The 21,651-nt window shown below is 37.4% G+C and overlaps 1 protein-coding gene and 1 pseudogene across 13 annotated transcripts in view; one reads left to right on the top strand and one right to left on the bottom strand.

Moving 5' to 3' along the window:
• Tbl1xr1 (TBL1X/Y related 1) overlaps window positions 1–21,651 on the top strand; it is a 169,060-nt gene that overhangs the window by 37,847 nt on the left and 109,562 nt on the right. For 3 of the 13 annotated variants that reach the window (XM_063227185.1, XM_063227189.1, XM_063227186.1), the window contains exon 2: window positions 17,964–18,032. The exons of the other annotated variants lie outside the window; for them this stretch is intronic. The gene's annotated coding sequence lies outside the window, so the exon portion shown is untranslated. The remainder of the gene's footprint in view (window positions 1–17,963; window positions 18,033–21,651) is intronic. 13 annotated transcript variants of the gene reach the window in all.
• Window positions 1,269–1,386, bottom strand: LOC111756118 (U6 spliceosomal RNA; annotated as a pseudogene).

The raw sequence follows: 21,651 nt of genomic DNA, 5'->3' as shown, positions 1-21,651 counted from the left end.
TAACTTTAAAATTAAACTTTAAAGTTTAAAAATAAACTTTAAAATTAAAATTAAATTGTGACTTGCAGACTACAACTTATGAAAAATTTGAGTTCCAAGTTGATGTGTGAGTTGGTTATTTGAGACCTAAAACTCATTCTTCACTAAAAAAATTGTAAGTGATGGACTTGTTTCCACAGCAGTCAGAATAAGATTATTTACAAAGTCAAGTGTCTTATTTCATAGAGAAAAGTTTCTTAGAGATAGATCCTGAGTATTATCTTACCAGCAGATGGCTGCTTGTGCTCTGTAAAATATGATTCTGTTTGGTGTGAAGATGAAAACTTGTTAATTATTGCTTATCATAGATGGTATTATTCAGAAGTATTTCCTTCTCTTCTTTCCTGGGGTTCTCCCAGAGGGCCTCCTGTGGTGAGTACTTCACTTTTCCCATTGGCATTGAACTTGGCCATGGAACTTGCTGTGGCCAGTGGTAAGTGAGTAGAATGCATATACATGTACCTAAGCAGAAACTTCAGGAGCCATTGTTTAAAGTGATATTTGCTATAAGAAAAACAAGTGCCTGATAAAATCTATTCTTTTACCAGATTCCAGAGTGAAGAAAATTCCTGTAGCTAACCAAAATTTGACATTAAAAAAAAGATGTCTAGTTTTGTCTTAGTTTTAGAGTTAACTGAACATTACTAAGTGTTTTCTTTTTTTTTTTCTTTTTATCGGTACCAGGGATCGAACTCGCGACTGCCTGCTTGTAAGGCAGGTGCTTATGCCGCTGAGCTAAATCCCCAGCCCCACTAAGTGTTTTCTTTTTTACTGTGTTGACAGTTGTACTGTGGTTCAAAAGTGGTTCAAAAAGTTGTAGCCATTTCATACTGTTGGTCCTTACTGTCATCACTTACTTATTGTAAAACAGTGTTTTGCTTAAGAATTTTCTTGTTGAAGCATTAAAAAGTTACTATTTTAAAAACTCTGTGAGTATTTATCTTTTTACCAGTCTTTGTGATTAAACAGGACTTGTTCATAAGACCTGTAAGTGCAGAAACATGATGGCTGTCACACAGAACTGCTCTTGTGCAAGTGAGTTATGAGCTGGACTGAGCTGTTTTCATTCTCACTTGAACTGACTCTGACTGTCCTGACGTGAGTATCTCATAGATGCGTTCTTAAGTGAGTGAAGTGAGCCTTTGCTTTTAAGGAAAACAGCTTGACAGTGTGTACTTGTTGATCATGATAAAATCTGAAATTTCAAGTGAAAATTGAGATTTTTTTGGAAAATTATCAGTTGCTGTGAGCCTCTGCTTCAACCCTTTTAATGTCATTCTTGTACAGGGGCCATTGCTAATCCCTGTATCATTTCAGTTTTAGTACATGTGCTGCTGAAGTGAGCACAGGCCTTTCTACAATGAATTCGCTAGTGATCGCGAATTTTTGTTGTTGTTTTTGTTATTGTGTAGGCTGGCTTCAAAATCAGTATGTAGCCCTGGCTGGCCTCAAACTCAGGGCGGTCCTCCTACATTAGCTTTCTAGGAGCTGAGATTACAGGCATCTGCTACTCTGTGTGGCTAGTGATAGTGAATATGTTAAATTTTGGCTTCTGTACAGTGAAATGCCAACATTTTGTAGACCTGCCTGAGTGAGTGTACTTTTCTAATTAAGGTCCTCCTGTTTCAGCCTGCCAGAATTTTGGAATTATAACTGTGCACCACCACGCCTGGCTTGGACCAGTGAATCTTAATGTGGCAATATGAAAAGTTCTTTGATAAGGTTTAGGATTTCACATTGTGATGAACTGTTAAGAAAATTATTACTTGCTGAGTTTTGCAATAGTGTCAGAATAATCGTAGTTATCTAAAACAGCGGTTTGACAGTAGTGTAGTGTCTTATTTTCAGTGAAATGTCTAAAGAAGGCAAAAGCAAGTGCTATTGGTTAGGTGCCTTGTTAAAAAGTTGCACATTTGCACAAAAAAAGATTCACAGAGCCAAGAAATGATGGTGATTCCATTAGTAAAGTGAAAGTTGTCCTGCACAGTGACCCTCCTCTTTTCTCCCTCACACCAGCCATGAATGTTTCCCAAGATAAATGCAAGTTAATTTGTTTCTTTTTGTTTATGTTTTTTATTCTCATTATTTTGTGTGACAGTTTGGTAATCAATTGTATATGAATATTTTGGGGTTGTGGAACAAATCACCTCAGTTTCCATTATTATGGGAAATTTGCTTTGAAATACAAATTTTTGCTTTGGATCACAAACTTTTTTCTTTTTTACAAACATGTGTTTGTAATGAATTATACTAAGATTTTACTTGTTTCTTTTTTTAGGACCTGAACTGGAAATCATGATTAGTACCTGTTTAATATGTTTGTGCCTCACTTTCCCCTGCTTGTTAGTGTAGACTATGATATATACTTCTTAGTGGGAGGATTTTTTTTTTCTTTTTTTTTTTAACTTTTAGGTACCTGGCCTGCATGTGCCCATAATCCCAGCACTCTGGGAGGCTGAGATAGAATCACAAGTTTGAGTCCAGCTTAGGCAACTGAGGAACTTAGGAGATCCTTTCTAAAAAAAAAAAAAAATTTTTTTTTTTAAAGGCCTGAGAATGTATCTCAGTTCAGGGACCCTACATTTACAATCTTGTATTATTGCCAAAACAAAACAAAAACACCTTGAGATGGTTGAAGGAACCAGTGTCTATATATGGTACTGTTGTATAATGCAGAATCATCTGTGATTGTAGCTCATAGTTTTTCCTTCTCACTTAGCAAATCACGGAGAATCCCCATGTAGTCAGTCATAAGCCTTAGTTGAGGAAGAAAAAGTAGTTTTATCAGGAGTAGTCACTGAAAATGTGAACCATCTGCTTATGCTTCACAATCAGTGAATGAATACTGTCCTGTGTATACCATTACCATGTAATAATAGAGTGTTCCTGTCAGATAGACTATAACTTGATCAGGTGATAATTCCTGAAGGGCAGTTGAGGTTTTATAGACACCTTTGGTTAGATTTCCATTCTTTACCAGTGTGAGTACAAAGCTGCCAAAACTTTTTCCAAAAAAGAGTCTTGCTTTGGCAAAGCAGAACATGACTTTGCCCTTCTAAGGGATCTTGGTTGTGATTCTTCTTGCCAGTGGTTCCTTATTGATACTCAGAGCACAGTTCAGTCATAGGGTCATTATGGTCTAGTGACAGAGACACTATAGTGACTGGGACACATTTCTCTCCCTTAGGGACACATTTAATAATCGCAGAATTTTAGAGGACTCAATGAATAGAACAGAGCAGCATGGACAGATTGGTATATTTTGTTTCCAGTGTCCAAAGACACTCAGCGAGCTGTTTGCTTCTTAAGTATAGTGATATAAGAGTAAAATGACTTTCCTTTCACCGTGGAGAGTATACCCTGACACTGCGCAGTCCATTGGTCCCTAGAAGTTCATTACTAGTGGTAGGCCACTTTTCTCTCCTGGTATTTACTTTTTCTTTTCTGGCAGCATGTCTTACCACAAAGTCCAGTGGCTTAATATTATCAGTGCAGTGAAACGCTGGTGCCTAATGCTGTGTTGTGGTAAAGTAATAAAAAATTATGAAAGTTGAATTAATCCAATACAACATGGTGAATATGTACTACTGTTTCTGGCAAATGAAAACCAATTGTTTCTAGAGTTCTCTTTGTAGAGAGAATCCTATTTGTCAGAACTATAGCCGCATGCAGGGTGAGATACTAAATAGATCAAATTTGAGTGCCAGCTTATTGCTACCACCCGCCCTTGGTATGTTGAACCAGGCTGTCACTGTACAGTCCAGACTGTCTTTGAACTCAGCATGTGGCACAGCGTGGCCTCAAGCTAGCAATCCTCCTGTCACAGCTTTCCAAGTACTGGATTACAAGCGTGCTCGCCATTAGAGCAGCTCAACTGTACTAATAGATTTTACATTTAAATTGTCATTTTAAAAGAAATTAGACAATGTTCCACATTAGACAAAGAGTTGTATTAAGTATATGTCTATTAGGGATTGCAGCTCTCTGAGCTGTACATTGATTCTTTGATAATTTCCCCAGAATTAAATATTTAGAGGAACATTTCTGAGGTCTCTCATGTCACCTTTTCTGATAACTACTGTACCTGTCATGGTATCAGTGTGGGATTTTGTCAGCTGGTGGTAATCTGAGACTCCCTTTTACAGTTAAACATTCAACATTCTGGGGAAATAACCATTAAATGGAAGGTTTTGATCTACTCTGATAAATATACTCAAGGTCAAGCATCAAATATTATCTGTCCACTGTTTTCCCTTGTCTGACAAATATGCCATAGTGGTGGTAGCTAGATCTTCAGGGATTAGTGTAAGAGATTTTATAGTCCCAGAAAGGTCTGGTGATTTCACATTCTAAGTGCATGGTTAATCAGAGAAGTAACTGTTCATCTTTTGTGAAAGCCAAGAAGAAAATCTTAGCACTTGTGACATAATTGTAGAGTCTTACATGAAAGATCTTTGTTTTACCTTTATTCTGGAAGTTCTGGGTCTGAGAATTTTGAGGAGTTGTGATTTTTGTCTCTTGGAGGCTTTCATTCCTTTGTCAGACCTGTTTTTGTGCCAGATGTAGTCGTCTATTTATGCAGACCAGCATAAATAGAGGCCAGCAGACCTTTTGCATACACGGTCACTGATAAAACTACCCAAAGCTGCCATTGGAGTGCGAAAGCAGCCATATACAGTACGTGAATGAGCATGTCTGTGTTTCAGTGAAACCATTTACAGAAACAGAATGGTTAGATTGGCCATGAGTTGTATGGAAATACCTCTGGTATGGATCATGTGGCGTTATAGAAGAATGTCCTTATGTTGTTGGATAACCAGTTGGATAACAAGGTTCCGGTTACTTTAACCTTAGTAATATAATGAAACAATAAGCAAAATCAGACAGTGCATTTGATTTTTGGCTTTGGAAGCTTAGACCAGCTGTTGACAAACTATAGTCTGCAGGCCAAATGTGGCCTGTCATCAGCTATATTTTACTCAATATTTTTAAATCATTGGGGGAGGGGAGAAACAGCTGGGCTGTAATCTCAGCGGTTGCAAGGCTGAGGCAGGAGGATTGCTGTGAGTCCAAGCGAGCCTGGAATCCACAGCAAACACCCTTCCTCAAAACCAAACAACACCAGATAATGTTACATTTCAAGTGAAAATTCAAATTTTCTCATACAAAATTTTATTGACAAAGCTACATTAAATGACTTACCTCTTAAACTGTAGCTGCTTTCATTTCAGAAGACAGTTGGGCACTTACAGCAGAGACCCATTGGCTGTGTGTGGCCTGTTACAGAAAAAGGTTTTCTGATGCTTGCTCTAGAGCAGTGATGGTGAACTGTTCAGAGGCAAGCGCCCAGACTGCAGCCCAGAACTCACTCATTTGTTGCAAAGTGCCAGCACTGCACTGAAACCTGAACACTGAGGTTTAGTTCAGAAAAAACCACTCCTACACTGGCATTCTTTGTAGTAAAAGAAAAACAACACATTTGCTGTAGGTTTGCTGCTCTAGAGGCTGGAGATTGTTTCATGTCATAGTAACTGCTTTTTTTGTTTGTTTGTTTTTTGGTCAGTGCTTTGAGTCGAGAATTTATACTGTGACTCTGTTACTTTTCTCTGACTCTCTTCAGTGCTACTCGAAGCTGTTGTCTTACTCCACTGTGCTTGTATAGCTGTGTCATGCTGTTTGTAGCCTTCTCCAGCAGTCCTTCTGGTGCTGAAAAACTTGTTTTCAGGATGTGCTTCATTACAGATGACCTCAATCGATAATTTTATTATATCTTGAATTAATTATGAGAGATCCATCTTTAACTGTGTCTTCATTGCATTTCAGCCTTACCAGTTAGATAGCATCATCATATTTCCACTGTGTTGAAGGTTTGCTCATTGACCTGCTTCACTGATTGATTGCAGGAATTTAGTGGGATAAATAATGATACTGTATAATGTGCAGGCTCTGGGCCAGGTGCTTTACACAGCATGAAATAGTGAAAATGCAGAGCACAGCGTTTGCCACGTAACTCTGTTCAGTAGAGTTGAGTGCAGGTAGTTGTTAGTTTGTCCTTTATCATCACTTCAGGTGCTATACAAACTTCGTTAGCATTAAAAGTTTCAGTGTCGCAGGGTAGAAGAGGTTGAAATAAATTAACACCTTGGCCTATAGTATTCTTTTTTGTGTGGTGGTGGCTGGGGGAGAATGTAGATTAAAAACAGTCCTGTGCTGCAGAGTTACTGCGGAAGCCAAACTGGCAGAGCATGTGTCCTTGCTGTTGGGACAAGTACAAAAGATTAAGGCTTCTGTGAACTCGTGGCTGTATTTCTGTCAGCTGGCCAATAGTGACCTTGTTTCCTGTGTTTCTGCTTAAAGACACTTTAATATATATTCTTGACTCATTAATACTGCACTCAATGTCAGCAACTCTGTATCTGATGTCTGAATGAAGCTTACCAATTACAAATGATTTCATAAAGCACAGCACATTCTTTTACCTACATACATGAGACACCGTTGCAGCGCTGTGGTTAGGAGCTATTTTTTAATCAACTGTTTATTGATACATTTTAGATATGCATACTGATCACATTCATCATAGGGAATTTGTGCCAGTATATAATACATCATGATTCTTTTTTTCCCCTCCCCACTCCTTTCAACCCCTCTTCCTCCACATTCACAAAAGCTTTGTTTCCATTTTTCCCTTCTTTTCTTTTCCTTTCCCTACCCTGTCCCCTTCCCATTTGAATATTTCCTTCCTATTTCACAATATCTAGTTTACATGTTGGTTCTTGTTTACACTTTTGGTTAGTCATACCAGAGAAACAGTGTGGGTTTAAACATGTGTGTCTGATTTATTTCATGTAAGAGTATGGTCTCAAAGTGCATCTATTTAACTAGAAATGGCTCAAGTTTATCCTTGTTTATGGCTGAGTAGTACTCTACTGAAGAAAACTGCATATCTTTTGGTTGATGAGCATTTGTGTTGTTTCCAAGATTGAGCTATTACAAACTGTGCTGCTATAAGCATGGGTGTGTATGTATATTGCTGTAGTATAGTGCCCGTAATTCTTGTAGGAATTAAAAGGGAAATAGATGGATCAAATGGAACTTCCAGCTTCAGTTTTTTGAGGAATCTTCACTCTTGATTTCCACAGTGATCACACCAGTTTACAATCGATAAACAGAAAAGGGTTCCATTTTTTTTAGGGACTGGTTTTTTCCGGGGGGGGGTGTTTATCAGAAATCAAACTTACGATATAGTTGTGAGCCTGGCATTGTGCTGCTAAGCTATATCCTGGCCTTTGGAGCTGTTTTAAATAGTGAACAAGTGATACAGCACATAAGAATGTGGGCCTAAATACACCATGTAAGAGAAATTTTTTTATAGTGCCATAGCTGAAACAAATGTGAACATTGTTAACATTGTCATGCCACAGTGTAGCTATTAGCTTTGCTTGAACTCAAGTGGGCAAGTGTGTGCAGTGGACAACTCAGGTTTTTTCTTTTTCTTTCTCATTTTGTCCATATCTGCTCATTACCTTAAAGTGTCACAAATTTTAATTTTGGGTACATACAGAGTTCAGAGAACAAATTTGCAAATATGAAATCCATGTATTAGGGATTGTCTGTGTTTCCTTTAATGCCACTAGGTTGTCATTTTATCTTTAAAGTTTTAGTTGTAAAATGTACCTAAACAGTTTATCATCTTAACTGCTTAAAATGTACAGTTCAGTAGTGCTAAGTATGCTGTTATGCAACCAGTCTCCATAGTTCTTTTCACCTTGGAAAACTAAATCTACACCCAGTAAAGAATAAGTTGTTATTCCTACTGTGTCCTAGCCACTGGCAACCAATTTTATTTTCTTCGTGAATTTGACTGCTCTGGAAATAAAATCATACAATGTCAGTTTATAAACTGCTTTATTTCATGTAGGCATATTATCAATATAGTGTGTGCTAGAGCTTCCTTTTTAAAAGCTGAATAGTGTTCCATTGGGCATGGATGTTTTCTGAATTCATTCATTCGTTGATGGATACTTGGGTTGAGTAATGCTGTAATGAATATAGATACACAAAAATACCGCTTTTTTTTTTGGTCTTTTTCGTTTTTATTGGTACCAGGGATCGAACTCACCACTGCCTGCTTGCAAGGCAGGCGCTTACGCTGCTGAGCTGAATCTCCAGCCCCAAAAATACCGCTTTTGAGATCCTATCGTTTTCCTATCAACAGTATATCTTTTCATGCCATATATGCATGTCTTATTCATGAGCCAGCCAACCAAAAGGACCAGACGCATACTGTAAAATGATGTACAAAACAATTTGGGGGCTGGGGATTTAGCTCAGTGGCATAAGTACCTGCCTTGCAAGGACACAGTTGTGAGTTCGATTCCTGGTAACCCTCTCCCCCCAAATACTCAATTTGAGGTCATTCTGTTCACCAAGGACACCTATTAGGAATTTGATGTTTAACCTTCCACAAATGTGTTTTTGTGCACCTTTAGGTATATATAAAAGGTGAAAAGTATTTAAAAGAACTGAGAACATAAGCATAGTTTTTATTTACTAACAATATATTGTAACAGTTATTTCAGGTAAATCCAGTTATATATCTTGACTGCTGTAGAATGTTTAATTTCTTTGTGTACTGTAAGTTTTTTAAGTATAAAGATAGAAGCGTACATGTGGTTGAAAAACCTCCAAAGAGTAGAGTAGTATGAAGAAGTCTGTCTTTATATCCCCCTCACCATACGCTTTCTAGGGGCAACTACTGCTACCATGACTACTTCTTTGTTCTATTTTAATTATATTAAAGATTTCTTAATATATTAAACATGGGGCGCGTCCACGAATGTGTTGAAATTGCTATGCTTACTGTGCCTTACATTATCTTTCCAATTTTAAAAGATCCATTATTTTTGTAAGTTTAAATTTTGCAACAACTTACTTTTGTACTTTTCCCCTGTGGGATGATTTATAAAAACTGAAAAACAGAATTACCAATTGTCCTTATTCTTACTTATTATGGAGTATTGGTTTTGTTTGTTTGTTTTTTTTTTTTTTTTTTGAGACAAAGTCTCACGCTGTAGTCCAGACTGGCCTTGAATTCACCATGTAACCCAGGCTGGCCTTCAACTTTTGGCAATCCTCCTGCCTCAGCCTCTTGAGTGCTGGGATTATAGGCAGGCATGTACCATCATGCTTGGCTTGTAGCAGTATTTTTAATGTCTGAAGTTGTCTATTTTGACTCAGTGGTTTATCTCACTTTTGAGAGCTTTGTGACCTAAGACCTTTATGACTTTATGAGCTTACATCCATGGTAGATGATCCACTTAGGGTAGAAGCTGCTTACTGCAGGCTGGTGACCCATTTGTAGCTTGCTTATTGGGGAAGCAATGGGTCACAAGAGTCTAGTTCAGAGTATTCCTCACTTAGAACATGAGTCATACTCCAGTATTGTCTTTTAGAACTGAAATTTTCTGAAAATGTGAATAATAATAATAATAATAGTTTCTGTCTGGAAGCTTTCTTGGCATTTTGAAGTTTCATGAACTCTTGATACCAGTTATGGGTCTTGTAAAATTTGATTTTCATGGTTACTTCTGTCTTCTCCGCGTGACAACTGAATTTTCAGTTTGTCACTTGATCATAGCCAAAAGACTTAGCAATTCTGCCACTTTTCAAGTTTAACTTGCTCCCTCTTCTCATTTAAATGAATTTTAGTCCATCTCTGTTTTCTATTTGGTGTTTTATTTAAGTAGATACTGGACTTCTGGGTCATCACATTTTGATTTTTCTTTTGGCCTTATTGTCTGGGAAACTACCTCAACCTTTTCTTACAATAAATAACTTGGTGCTTAGTCATGTCCATTTTATTTCTGACCTGTATTTACTTATTTACTATTTTATGCATTAATAATTTTGGTAGCCATTACTAATACTTCCTGACATTTGTCCTCATTGATCTTGCAGTGTTCTCTGCAGTCTCTCTAAGGATATTTGACTCAGTGGAGAATTCAAATGCAGTTTTCACTTGCGTGGTGTTCTGTTCTCCTTTCATCTTGTTGTTTCTCTTTTTATTAGGGTTTCAGCAGTATTTGGTGGGTCTTAGTTAATGATTGGCAGTTGATTTGTGGGAGAGTAGTTCTTTAGCCGTGGGCAGCGGGATCAGGTGTGGAGCATTCCTGCTTCTCCTGGGGAGAGTGTGTGGACAGCAAGCAGAGTGGCACATGGTTCACTTCAGAGCCTGTGTCTTTTAGAAGAGCAGCGCTTTAGTATATTTTGTTTGCACAGCACTGTGAGATCCCCCTTTCCCTTCTAGCCCCTTTGATTTCTTATTTTCTCTTGTTTTTCCTCTCTTCTACCCATCTTAAGGGTCCTAGGTTCCCTCTATCTTTAGTTCGTCTCATATCTGACTGCTCTCAGGACAGACTGACCTAGGCAGAAATGGCTTACACTGAATAGAGAGTGACTCTGACCATCCTGATGGCAGAACCTGCCGCAGCAGCATTTCTGTTTCCAAGGTGAGAGGTCAGGGTCTTTTGTCTAGGTCAGTAGCAATGTTGTGGTCTTCTGAAGATACTTCTAAATATTTCTTCCTCCCTATACTTGCGATTATTTTATTTTTTGATTAGTTTAAATTATAACTTGAAACTTTTCTACTTCTTTTCTCCCTTTTATTTGCCCAGAATTGTTTAAAATTTATGAACATTCAGTGTTATCTCACTTTGTATCAGTAGTGTAACTTCATTTTAACTTAAATCTTTTTCCTGCCATTTTGATGAGACCTTGGGAAGGGAAAGAGGTAAGTTTATTTAGTCTGCAGCCTTGGAACATAGTAAACTAATTTGTGGCTGATTGGAAAGTACCCCAAACACATCTATTAATATGCGTTCTTTCTTCTGGCCCAGTCTTAGAACAACTCATAAGCTGCTCCCTCACCCCAACAAGGAGATTCACTGTCCATGCTGTAGTGCTCCTTGTATTTCTGGACATTTGGCCTCAATAAAACATGCATTGCCATAATTTTACTGCTTGCCATTACTTGCTGGTTTTTTAAAGTATATAGTTGCTTTCCAGATCATTGCATTGATTGTCTATCATCTCAGATACCATTTGTGTCGGGAATGTTCATAATCCTCTCAGCTTTGAGATCTCTAGTGCTTTGTTACAAGCTGTGTGAGTGTTCTTTCTGCATACCAGATTCTGCAGTGAGTGAAGTGACTGTTTTCAAAGGTTAGTTTATTTCTGTGTGTTTAGGACCATAGTGGCAAACCTATGGCATGTGTATTACTGTTTTTCTTTGAAGACAAAAGATGTTAATTTATGAGTTTTTTAAAGAACTATTACCTCGGTATTCAAATTAATTGTAGTGTTGGCACTTTGCAATAAGTTAAGTGGGTTTTGGGTAGCAGTTTGGGCACTCGGCTCTAAAAGGTTTGCTGTCACTGATTTTTAGGACACTGAATAGAGAATTTCCCTGTCCAAATGCTGTTAAATCCAGGCTTATGGTGAAAAAGATTTGTTGGTGCATACAACAGTAAAAAAGACAATGCATGGGTTTCACACCTTTTTATTTTTAATACATTTAACATTGACATTGTGTGTGTGTATAAAACTGAAATTAGACTTGCATGAAACAGTATTTACACTTGTGATGTAGTCATTATTTGATTTAAAAGGAGATGTGACTCATTAAGCTTTCATTTTGTGATCTACAAGTTGACTGTGGCCTGCAGCACGAAAACCCCCGAATTAGATGGTCTTTTGGAATAATGAGAAAGTGGGAGAGATTTGGATTCAGCTACCTATAGCTTCTTCTAGCATAATGGCCTTGAATAATTTTTCTCTTTGAGTCTGTTTTTACCATTGTAAACTAAGACTAGTAACATTTTTTGTAGTTTGCTAGGATTAAAAATACAAAGCGCCTAGAATGAGTAGGAATGATATATTTAATAATTAGACACTATTTATTGTTAATTTGTTGTATGCCAGCTATCATATTAACTAGGCACTGAGATACAAACATTTTTGCTTTTTTTTTTTTTTAAGCAAAGTAACACTTCTATTATTATAGAACATGCAGCTGTCATAATGGGTGAGAAGAATATTAGTAGCCCATAAAAGAGGCACACAAACCTCAAGGGAAAAGTCAGAGGTAGAATTACAAATGTGGCCCTTCATCATCTTCCTTAAAGTGTTAAGGAATAGGATCTCTCAAATTACTCTAGCTAAATGGGATTTTTTTTTTGAAGGAGATATCATGGGAGATAAAGAAAAGTAGGAATTATTTTAAAACTGCAAAGCCAGGTGTTGAAGAGATTTCGCCGTAACTGGTTGTTTTGACTCTCTGGCTCCATTGATGATTGGCGTGTGTTCTAGAATGGAATACAGTGGCAAGGACTGAACTATCAGGTATCCTCTCAGGAGCAGCAGTCCTAGCTCGAAGGTCTTGCATTCTGCCATTAAAGCTCAGTTCTGGGGGCTGGGGATTTAGCTCAGCGGCATAAGCGCCTGCCTTGCAAGCAGGCAGTCGTGAGTTCGATCCCTGGTACCGATAAAAACGAAAAAGACAAAAAAAAAAAAAAAAGCTCAGTTCTGTTCCCAGTAGACCAGACTCTTTTCTGCTGCGTTGTGCCTTCTGCTGATCTGTCACACTATTAGTTTTTTAGCTGTTTTTCTTTTTGTTTGCAAGTAACACGAAGAGTCTTTAACTCGTGAATAAAGAGAAGTCATGCAATGGCTTACTCAAATATTAAGAGCAAAGAATTTAAGTTGTTGGTGTCAGTGAACTGATTGTAGTTAAGAATCCATTTCAGTGTTGTTCTTTATGGTTTCTCTCTTTACATCCACATATTTAGGAGCCTGTTTGATTTGCCCTGCCTGAGTTAGGTTTCCATGTTTTGGATAGGGGAGGAAAGGGCACTGCTATTGAAAATCTCAGACTATGGTAGAGATTGTGTAGTTCCTCTAAAGCAAAAAAAAAAAAATCAGACATAAAAGCAGCAGACCAGTACAGTGTTCCTCTGTATTTGTATGTACTTTTTGAAAGTTCAGACCCCAGAGAGAAGATACGTTTAATTCTCAGTGATTATCCTGTGTGGAGCATGTTTGTTGGGCACAGGTCTGGTGGAAAGGTGGCAGAACTTTGGGGTATTATGAGACTAGAGTTTATGGAGTATATATTTATGCTTATGGCTTGAAGGCTGGGAGATAGTAAAGAGAATATTGACCCAGGAATTTGGATTCATTTAGCTTCCGCTGTGAAATTTTCTCAGACCCTTCACTTTAAAGGCATTAAAAATGGAGTTTAGGACACAGGACTGAACAGATAGGGGCAGCAAGAACAAAAGAAAGCCATTGAGTTCATTGCAATCCATGTTTTGAAGGCCTCTGATCTGGCCCCACTTAGCTTTTTGATGTAATTTTCTTAGCAGTGTCTAACGTTCCTTTGCTTGGGTAGCACTTGTTCCCTAACCTCACAGTGCATATGAACTTGCTGTGGTTCTCTACTTGGAATCTCTTCCCTTGGTTTTCATATGCTTGGATTCTCATCATTTGAACCTCAGTTCATATGTGCCCTCCTTTTCTGACTCTTCTCTAATCCCATTGCTTCTGTGTTTTGCACTGTTATTTCATTTTGTTTTATTTGTTTCTATTAACAGTGGCAGTGAGGTAAAATGTGGTTGTTAGAGAGGGCTCACATGTTGAAAAAACAAGGCTCACAAGACCCTAAAATGGCAGTGTTTAAGATACCTGTTCTTTATTGCTGGGAAAGCAGCTGCTTTAAAAAGTAAGGCACGTGACAACCGAAGGCTGCCTCACAGCAGTGGAGTGAAGAGGCTGATCTTCAGGACCTTAGGGACATCTTCCCCTCTCAGACCATAATCCCTGCTGTGTTCACAGGCATCTTAGAACTAGGGAGCCTGCAGGGGAATCTCAATATGGGGCTCTACACGGTGACCCAGCCTCCAAGGGTCTCACCAAAACCAGGTGCAGTATTATTAACAATAAGCAGTGCTGACAGACTAGTGCAAAACATCATTGGACCTATGGTTTCAAAACCAAGTTTTGAATCGGTATGTTTTGTGCTTTGATCAGGTGTCAGTACCTTGCTTGTACAGTACTTTTCCCTTGTTTCAAGTGTATACTCAGGCCAGTTCCAGGCCTTCTGGATTATCCCTCGGTGTCTCCTGTTCACATGATGGCACTATGTTTTTACTCTTTACCTTCCACTAGAATGTTAATGGAGAAGGGTTTTTCCTATGTTTAAGAATTTTTTTTTTTGGTCTTTTTCGTTTTTATCGGTACCAGGGATCGAACTCACGATTGCTTGTTGCCACCCACACTGAGGTGGGGACTTGCAAGTGCTTACAAGGCAGGCGCTTATGCCGCTGAGCTAAATCCCCAGCCCCTTACAGTTTAAGATTTGACAAAGGGTATTCAGAATGACCCACAAAACTTTTACATTGAGAGTTATTTTTACTTTCTTCCAAATTGTAGTTGTGGGACTAAAGTATTTTTGGGAGGCCAAGCACTCTATGTAGTGTCGATTAGAAGGCAGTGAATGACAAATAAGGAAGGAACGGATGTTAAGAAGTGTGGTTCTCTCCCTGATTGGTCTTGCTCAGGTGTTTATGATTAGACAAATAAGGTAGTTTCACTTTTTAATAAGTAAACATGTAAAATATTCTCTGAAGAATCTCCTACCAAAAGAATTCTATCTTATGCAGGCTGAGCAGTGAAAAAGAGCTATCATTTCCTCAGTGTTTTGTTTTTTTTTTTTCCTCACCAAACAAGTAGTAAGTTTTTTTTAAAGTAAATACCTAATTCGTATGAATTTAAAATAAGTCCTAGTTGTTATACCACCAAGTGGATAGTAATATTCCCACTTTACATAGGTATACTCTTGAGGCTCAAAAATTAAGTACTGTGTTCAAGGATGTGCTTAGTGATTACTTGGCAAAAGTAGATTTGGCCTTACATTTTTCTGGTTCCAAAGCCATTCTTTTCAGTGTCATGTAATACATGATTATCCAGCATTTTGCTTTGTCTGGCCAAATTGAGTGAAGAGAAATTGTTTTGGGCCACATATAAATATACAGTGTTGTTAATGCATACAAGTAAAGAAACTTGCTTTTTATATTTTAGCTTAATATTTTATGATATTTAACACAAGCTCAAATTGAGTAGTTAAATAAGCAAATTAAATGTCTGCTTACCTTTACATGCATCACAGACCATGTGTAGGTAGATTGAAATGCTGTTAATTGCTGTGTTTTACTCTCCCAACTCACAGAAGTGCATGCAATGTCTAATATGTGTGAATTTTGATTTCATTGTATGTGGCAAGTGCTAAAGGTGGAGTTGGCACCGCATCGTTCCTTCTCCTGTATGGCATTCTTTTGTCACTAGTGCATCTGCTCCAGCACTGTGCAATCAAGTCATGAAAATATTGCTAAAAATCACATAATAATATTAAAAATGCATGATCTTGTGGAGCTGAATTGCCGTATAGGGCCACAGGTGGATATACCTGATCTAGTAGAAGATGGCAAGAACCTCATAGCAAATGCTAGTATAGCCTTTCAGTCTGTATAAAAGAGTTCTGTCCCTTACAGTTTGTGGGTTCCAGAATAACAATGATTTCTGGGTCTTTGCCTTGTTTATTCCTCTCAGTTTCTACTTTTAACACATCAGAATTCTTTGTCATCTATTGCTGAGATTACATCATATAGTTGTCATAAGATACTTTGAAATGGATGCCATTTGCTGAAGTCCTCCTTATTCTCTGAAATTTCTTACCATTGTGGTACTCTTTAGCTTAGTAAGTCTCCATAATTTGTTCACATTACATCTAAATCCAGATATGATGGCTGTCGGCCTTCTTTTCTTATTCCAGAGACTAAATACCCAGCACCTAAAGTTGGAGGAGGAGAGGTTTACATTACAGTTTGTTTACCTCACAGTTTGTAGAGGTTTCAGTCCGTAGTTAGCTGGCTGTAAGGCCCATCGTGGCAAGCAGAAGACAGCGATGATGCAGTACTCTGCCTCCTTTTGTGTCTCTGTTCCATTCAGGCTACAATCATATTGCTTGTTGCCACCCACACTCAGGTGGGGACTTGTATTATCACCACTCCAGAGCTGTGTTAGTTCTAGTGAGTGGACTAAGTACCATACACCATTAATCAGGGGATCACACGTCCTGCCATGAGGCTTTGCGGGGACGTCTAGATGCAAGCCGTAACAATGGCCTTTTCTTTCAAACTATGGTTAGATGGCTCTTTTCTGAGGAGTCATCAACAATTAGTTTAGTCTGTAGTCATTTCTTTATGGGTTTCTAGTGTTGCTTCTCTCACAGGTGCTTATTTTAAAACATTTGAGTATTTTATGTGGTTGAACTTGTGGTTCTTCCTGTTTCTGCCTCCCAAGTAGCTGTGACTGCAGACAAGTGCCTCCATGCCCAGCTCTAATTTTTCTGAATTATAAGTGAATATTAGTTTCACAATATTTTTATTTTTGTGTACATTTATAACTGACAGAGTTTATGCTATTTTGGCAAAATTGTATAGATTACAGAACAGTTCTTACACTGTGTTTACTTTCTGTGATTTGAACTTATATAATGACTTTTTTACAGTTTCCCACTACCGTCCAAAAAATGTGTAAACAAAAAACCAATTCCTTAATTTGACTGTTTCCTGCAGTGATCCTTTTTTTGGTCTGTTATAGCCTTGGAAGCCATTGTTGTAGACTAAATAGGAACTACAGATTTGTGATGTTTTTCTTGTACGTAGGATTTGAGTTTGTGAAGCTTCTCTGAATCTCATTTTCTTTTACTTTTCTAGATCTTACATAGACAGTAATTGTCTCATGGATTGTATGAGGAAGTCTGCAAGATCACAACAGCAGTGTTTTATTGTTTTGGTTTTTTTTTTTAAATTTTAGTACTGTATATGTTTGTAGCACATAACATTTATAATCTTATGTGAAGGTAAATGACACATCTTAATTCCTTTTTTAACCCTTTTTCTCTTCTCTTTCCATCTTTTTATTGTTTCCCTGTTTAATTTCCTATTCTCTTTTATTTTACTCTTTATTTTTACTCTGGGTTTCTTATGTAAGGGAAATAATGATATTTAATCTTGTATGCTTGATTTATTTCACTTGAAATGGTCTGTGTCCATTTTCCTACAAATAATGCGTGTGTCTTTACAGTAGTACTTCATTGTATGCGAACATATTTTCTTTATATGTTCACATATAGGCAGCTCCTAAGATTTAACCATTATGAATTGTGCTCCATAAACATGGGTGTGGATGTATCTATGTAATATGATATCTTTAACTCTTTTAGGAAGATACTTAGAAGGGAAATAGCTAGTGAAATGGAATTTCTAGTTATAGTCTTCTACTTTCTGATTTCCAAAGTGGTTGTACTACTACCTTAAATTTCTAACAACAGGTTAGAAGGGTTTTCTAAACCTCAACCCTAGCACCATCACACCCTTGCTTGTTATTATTTGATTTTTTAATGATGGCCATTCTTTCTGGGTAAGGCAGGGTCTCGTTGTTTTAATTGCATTTCTCTAACAACAAGCGATGTTAAAAATTCCTTCATATGTTTATCCTTTTGTACTGCTCTGTAGTGTCTATTCATTTCTTTTGCCCGGTTTTTTGATTTGATCTTTGATATTGGGTGATTTAAGTTCTTTATATTAGTCCTCTGAGGAATTGCTGGCAAATTGTTTGTGCCATTCTGCATGTAAGTTGTGTTTTCTTTCTATTGGCTGTTTCTTTTGCTATGCAGGAACTTTTTAATTTGATATGATACCATTTGTTGATTCTCAGTACTGTTTCTTGAGCAACCAAGGTTCTTTTCAGAAAGTCCTGGCCTGTGCCTATGACTGAGAAATTTTACCTATTTTGTCTTCCAGCAGATTAAATGTTCCTGATTTGTGTGGTTCATTGAATCCATTTTGATTTTATTTAATACCTGCTGAAAGGTAGGAGTCTTAATTTAATCTTCTGCATGTGGATAGCCAGTTCTCTGAGCACCATTTGTTAAAGAAGTTAACTTTCATCCAGTGTAATAGCAAGTGTTTTGTGTATTTCTATACTATGTACTTTATACCAGGCATTGTCTTAGAGGTTATAATATATATAGATAAGTAACAGTACTGCACGTTTTTCCTCCCTTCGTAGCATGGTTTTAGTTTGCTATGGAGCATATCAGATAATTTAAACATTTAAAATGTCTTGCAGAATTTTTTTTGATGGTGTATAATACCGGTAATAAAAGCATGATTCTTGTTTTCAGGGGAATCAATGGGAACTATAAACACAAGCTGATCTTTATATAAATCAAGTAGTAGCCATTCAAAATAACATGCCAAAACAGAGATATTTTTAATGTAACTGAGTAATTAGGGAGAGAATTTTACTTGGTGTCAGGTCCCATGGTAGATGAATTTTTAATTTTTATTATTAGTTTTGTTTGTTTTTGAGACAGAGTCTTCCCATGTAGTCCAGGCTAGCCTTGAACTCAATGTGTGTATTCTAGGCTGTCCTCACAATGTGGCAGTCCACTTGACTCAGCCTCTTGCATGCTGTAAATACAGGTGTGTGCCATCATACCTTGCTATGTCTATGGCAGATTAATCTTTAAAAAGTAATGGTCTAACTTGAGAACGATTGGTTGATTAAAGAATTATAGTATGCATCACTTTTTTTTTTAAAAAATAAAGTTTATTGAAAAGCAATTGTACTTCTACTTCATGGTGGCACAGACAGTTACTGTTGAAGGTAGGTTTGAACATTTTATTCTGTTGTCCTTATTCCTAAATCTAAATGGTTAAATATAATTTAACATAATGTATAGTGCTATGACGAGGATTTGATTTAGGCTTTTTTCTGTTAAAGCCTGACTCTTACGTCTTCTTTTTTGTTCTAGCATGAAGTCAACAATATATTTATTTAACTATACTCTTCAATGCATATTTATTCAGTATTTATGAAGAAGCTGTGCTCAGAATTCTAAGGGATATGAAAATGCCTGGCAGCAAGCTACCATGGAAATTAGCTTATTCAGTGAGATGAATCTTGTTATGAAGAGCCGAACGAACAGTATGGGTTGGCAGTCAGTGTCCTGGAAGTGTTAGAGGGAAGAGATTAGTGAGGCTCAGAGGAGTTGGCAGGGACGTCTGGCTTGGGAATTCCTGGATGCAAGACCTCAGCAGCATCTCAAGGTTGTGTTAGTGTGTGCTCCAATCGGAGCAAACCTTACTGAGGAAGTTTTAGTGATAGAAAAGCTACTCTGTCTTTATTTTCTAACCTTGTAATTTTATTTCTTCCCTTGGCAACTGAAGTTTCATACATTCATAGTGATTGTTGGGTCTTTAAGACTACTGTTTTTGTTCTCATAAGATATACTGTTAGATAATTCAAGATAGCAGTGCAGTTTTTAGAGTACGGTTCTGGCAGCATTGAGATCTCTGGGGAAATAGTTAGAAATGCAAATTTTTGGGTAAACTCTAAATATGGCATTGAATCAGAATGTCTGGGGGTGGAACCCAGCAATCTGCTTTAACAACTCTTGTTTTTGTCTTTTTGAGGCCCAGTTTCACTATGCAGTTCAGGCTGGCCTTGAACTCACATTGTAGTTCAGACCAGCCTCAAATTTGCAGGGATCTTCCTGTCTCAGTCTCCTGAGTGCTAGGATTACTCAGTGTGCCACATACCCCGCCTAACAGTTCTATTGTTTGTAGAGGAGGAGCTATTTCTAGTCCAGTGATAGTCTAATGTAAAATGTGGTATTTGTATCAACTTTATTAAGCTGATTATTAGCCCATTCCATTTGATTAAAGGTCATTACTCTTCTGCCACTATTTCTGTATATACTTTTATCAGTTAGAAAGGTAATTGTTTTACTTACTAGATTTAAAAATCTAGACATTGAATAATCTAGAGCTATTGCATTTGTCTTGCAGTTAATTATAAAAGAAAATTGCCGGCACTTTTTCCTTGGCACATCAAGTACACCGGCTGTTTCATTGCCACCTAGAATTAATAAATGAATTAATGTGGGAATTGTTAACACACACACAAACATGTCCCAATGTGTTTTCATATTCTTGTGAAATTTTGTCAGTTTTATACTAAATATTTTTGAAATTCTAATACTCATTACTTTTAATTCTAAAAATTGAGGAGCTGCCAAAGTTTTCCAGTGTGACAGCATCATTTTATATTTCCATCAGCAAGATACAAATATTTTAATTTCTCATATGCTCACTAATATTTATTACTCTTTTTTTATTGATAGCCATTGTAGTGGGTGTCGCGGCTATTGGTATAAACGTATAATATACAACTGCCAATTAATCCAAATAATATAAAGGAACTGTTAAAACTGTCAACCTGCTAGATGTGAGAAGCTCTCAGTTCATGTTCTCTGAAATCGAGGAATGAGTTCTAGGAACAAGGAAGGTTAGGGGTAGAAGGAATTTATTGAGATAAAGCTGGCTAACAGGGATAGAAAGAGCCCCTGGGAAATGGGGTACCCACTGACTCCACTTCTTAGGGGTGTTTTATTCAGCAAAGCCACAAGGTGAGGCAGGTTCAAGGTAGGACAGAACTATAATCTCTAAATGAGATTATGAGTGTAGATGCTTAGGTAATATTGATCTAGTGGAAAAAGTCACAGAACGAATGTGAGGTGGGAAAAACTATGGTCAAGCAATAAGATCACCACAAGTGTGTTTCTATAATACAAACTGGGAGGTCACAGAGCCAGCACACATGGGAAGGACTGGGACTCTTGGTAGGGGGGGTGTTTAGGAGGTTTTGTCCTTCATCCTGGGGGTGATTGATGCCTGTTTAGAATATCAATCACTGCTGCTCTTCCCTAGGGGAAGCACATATGTGTAGGTGTTCCTCTTTCCTAGAAATCTGGCCTTGTATGAGTGATCCCCCTCCGCAGTTGTCTTTTGTTTGGACATTTGAAGGCCCAGCCTGTCTAGCTTCCAACATTATTTCTAAATAACTTCCACTGTTTGTAATAATATCTTATTGTGATTTTGTATTGGATCTTTCTGTGACTGGTGATGTCAAACATATTTTCATGTGTTCCTTGGCCACAGATACATTTCTCTTTGACGTATTTGCTTAGATTTTAATTAATTAATTAATTTTTATCTTTTTGAGACAGGGTCTCTCTGTGCAGTTCAGGCTGGTCTCAAACTTTGAATGATCTTCCAGCCTCCTGATCGCTGGAATCACTTAGATTTTAAAATTGGTTTCTTTTTGATTACAGTATTTCGTCATGTGCTTCAGACAGGTCCCTCATGAAGTGATTTACAGAATTTTCGAGGTTGTCTTTAAAGTTTTTATGATGTTGGTTTACCTTTTTTTCTTCTGTTGCTTGTGTTTATTGTTTGGGTGTCTTTTGTTGGCACATGACTGTGATCCTGGCACTGCACTCAAGAGACTGACATATGGAAGCTGAGGCTAAAGGATCACCTTGAGTTCAAGGCCAACCTACACTATATAAAGTATTTTTGTCTGAAAAGTACCAAAACAGAACAAAAAACATTGCCTAATCCAAGATTGTAAAGGTTTATTGTG

This window comes from Cavia porcellus, unplaced genomic scaffold (assembly GCF_034190915.1).
Source record: "Cavia porcellus strain 051 isolate PalLab524CR breed Dunkin Hartley unplaced genomic scaffold, mCavPor4.1 scaffold_17, whole genome shotgun sequence".
Taxonomy (NCBI): Eukaryota; Metazoa; Chordata; class Mammalia; order Rodentia; family Caviidae; genus Cavia; species Cavia porcellus.
This window is presented reverse-complemented; position numbering and strand designations above follow the sequence as displayed.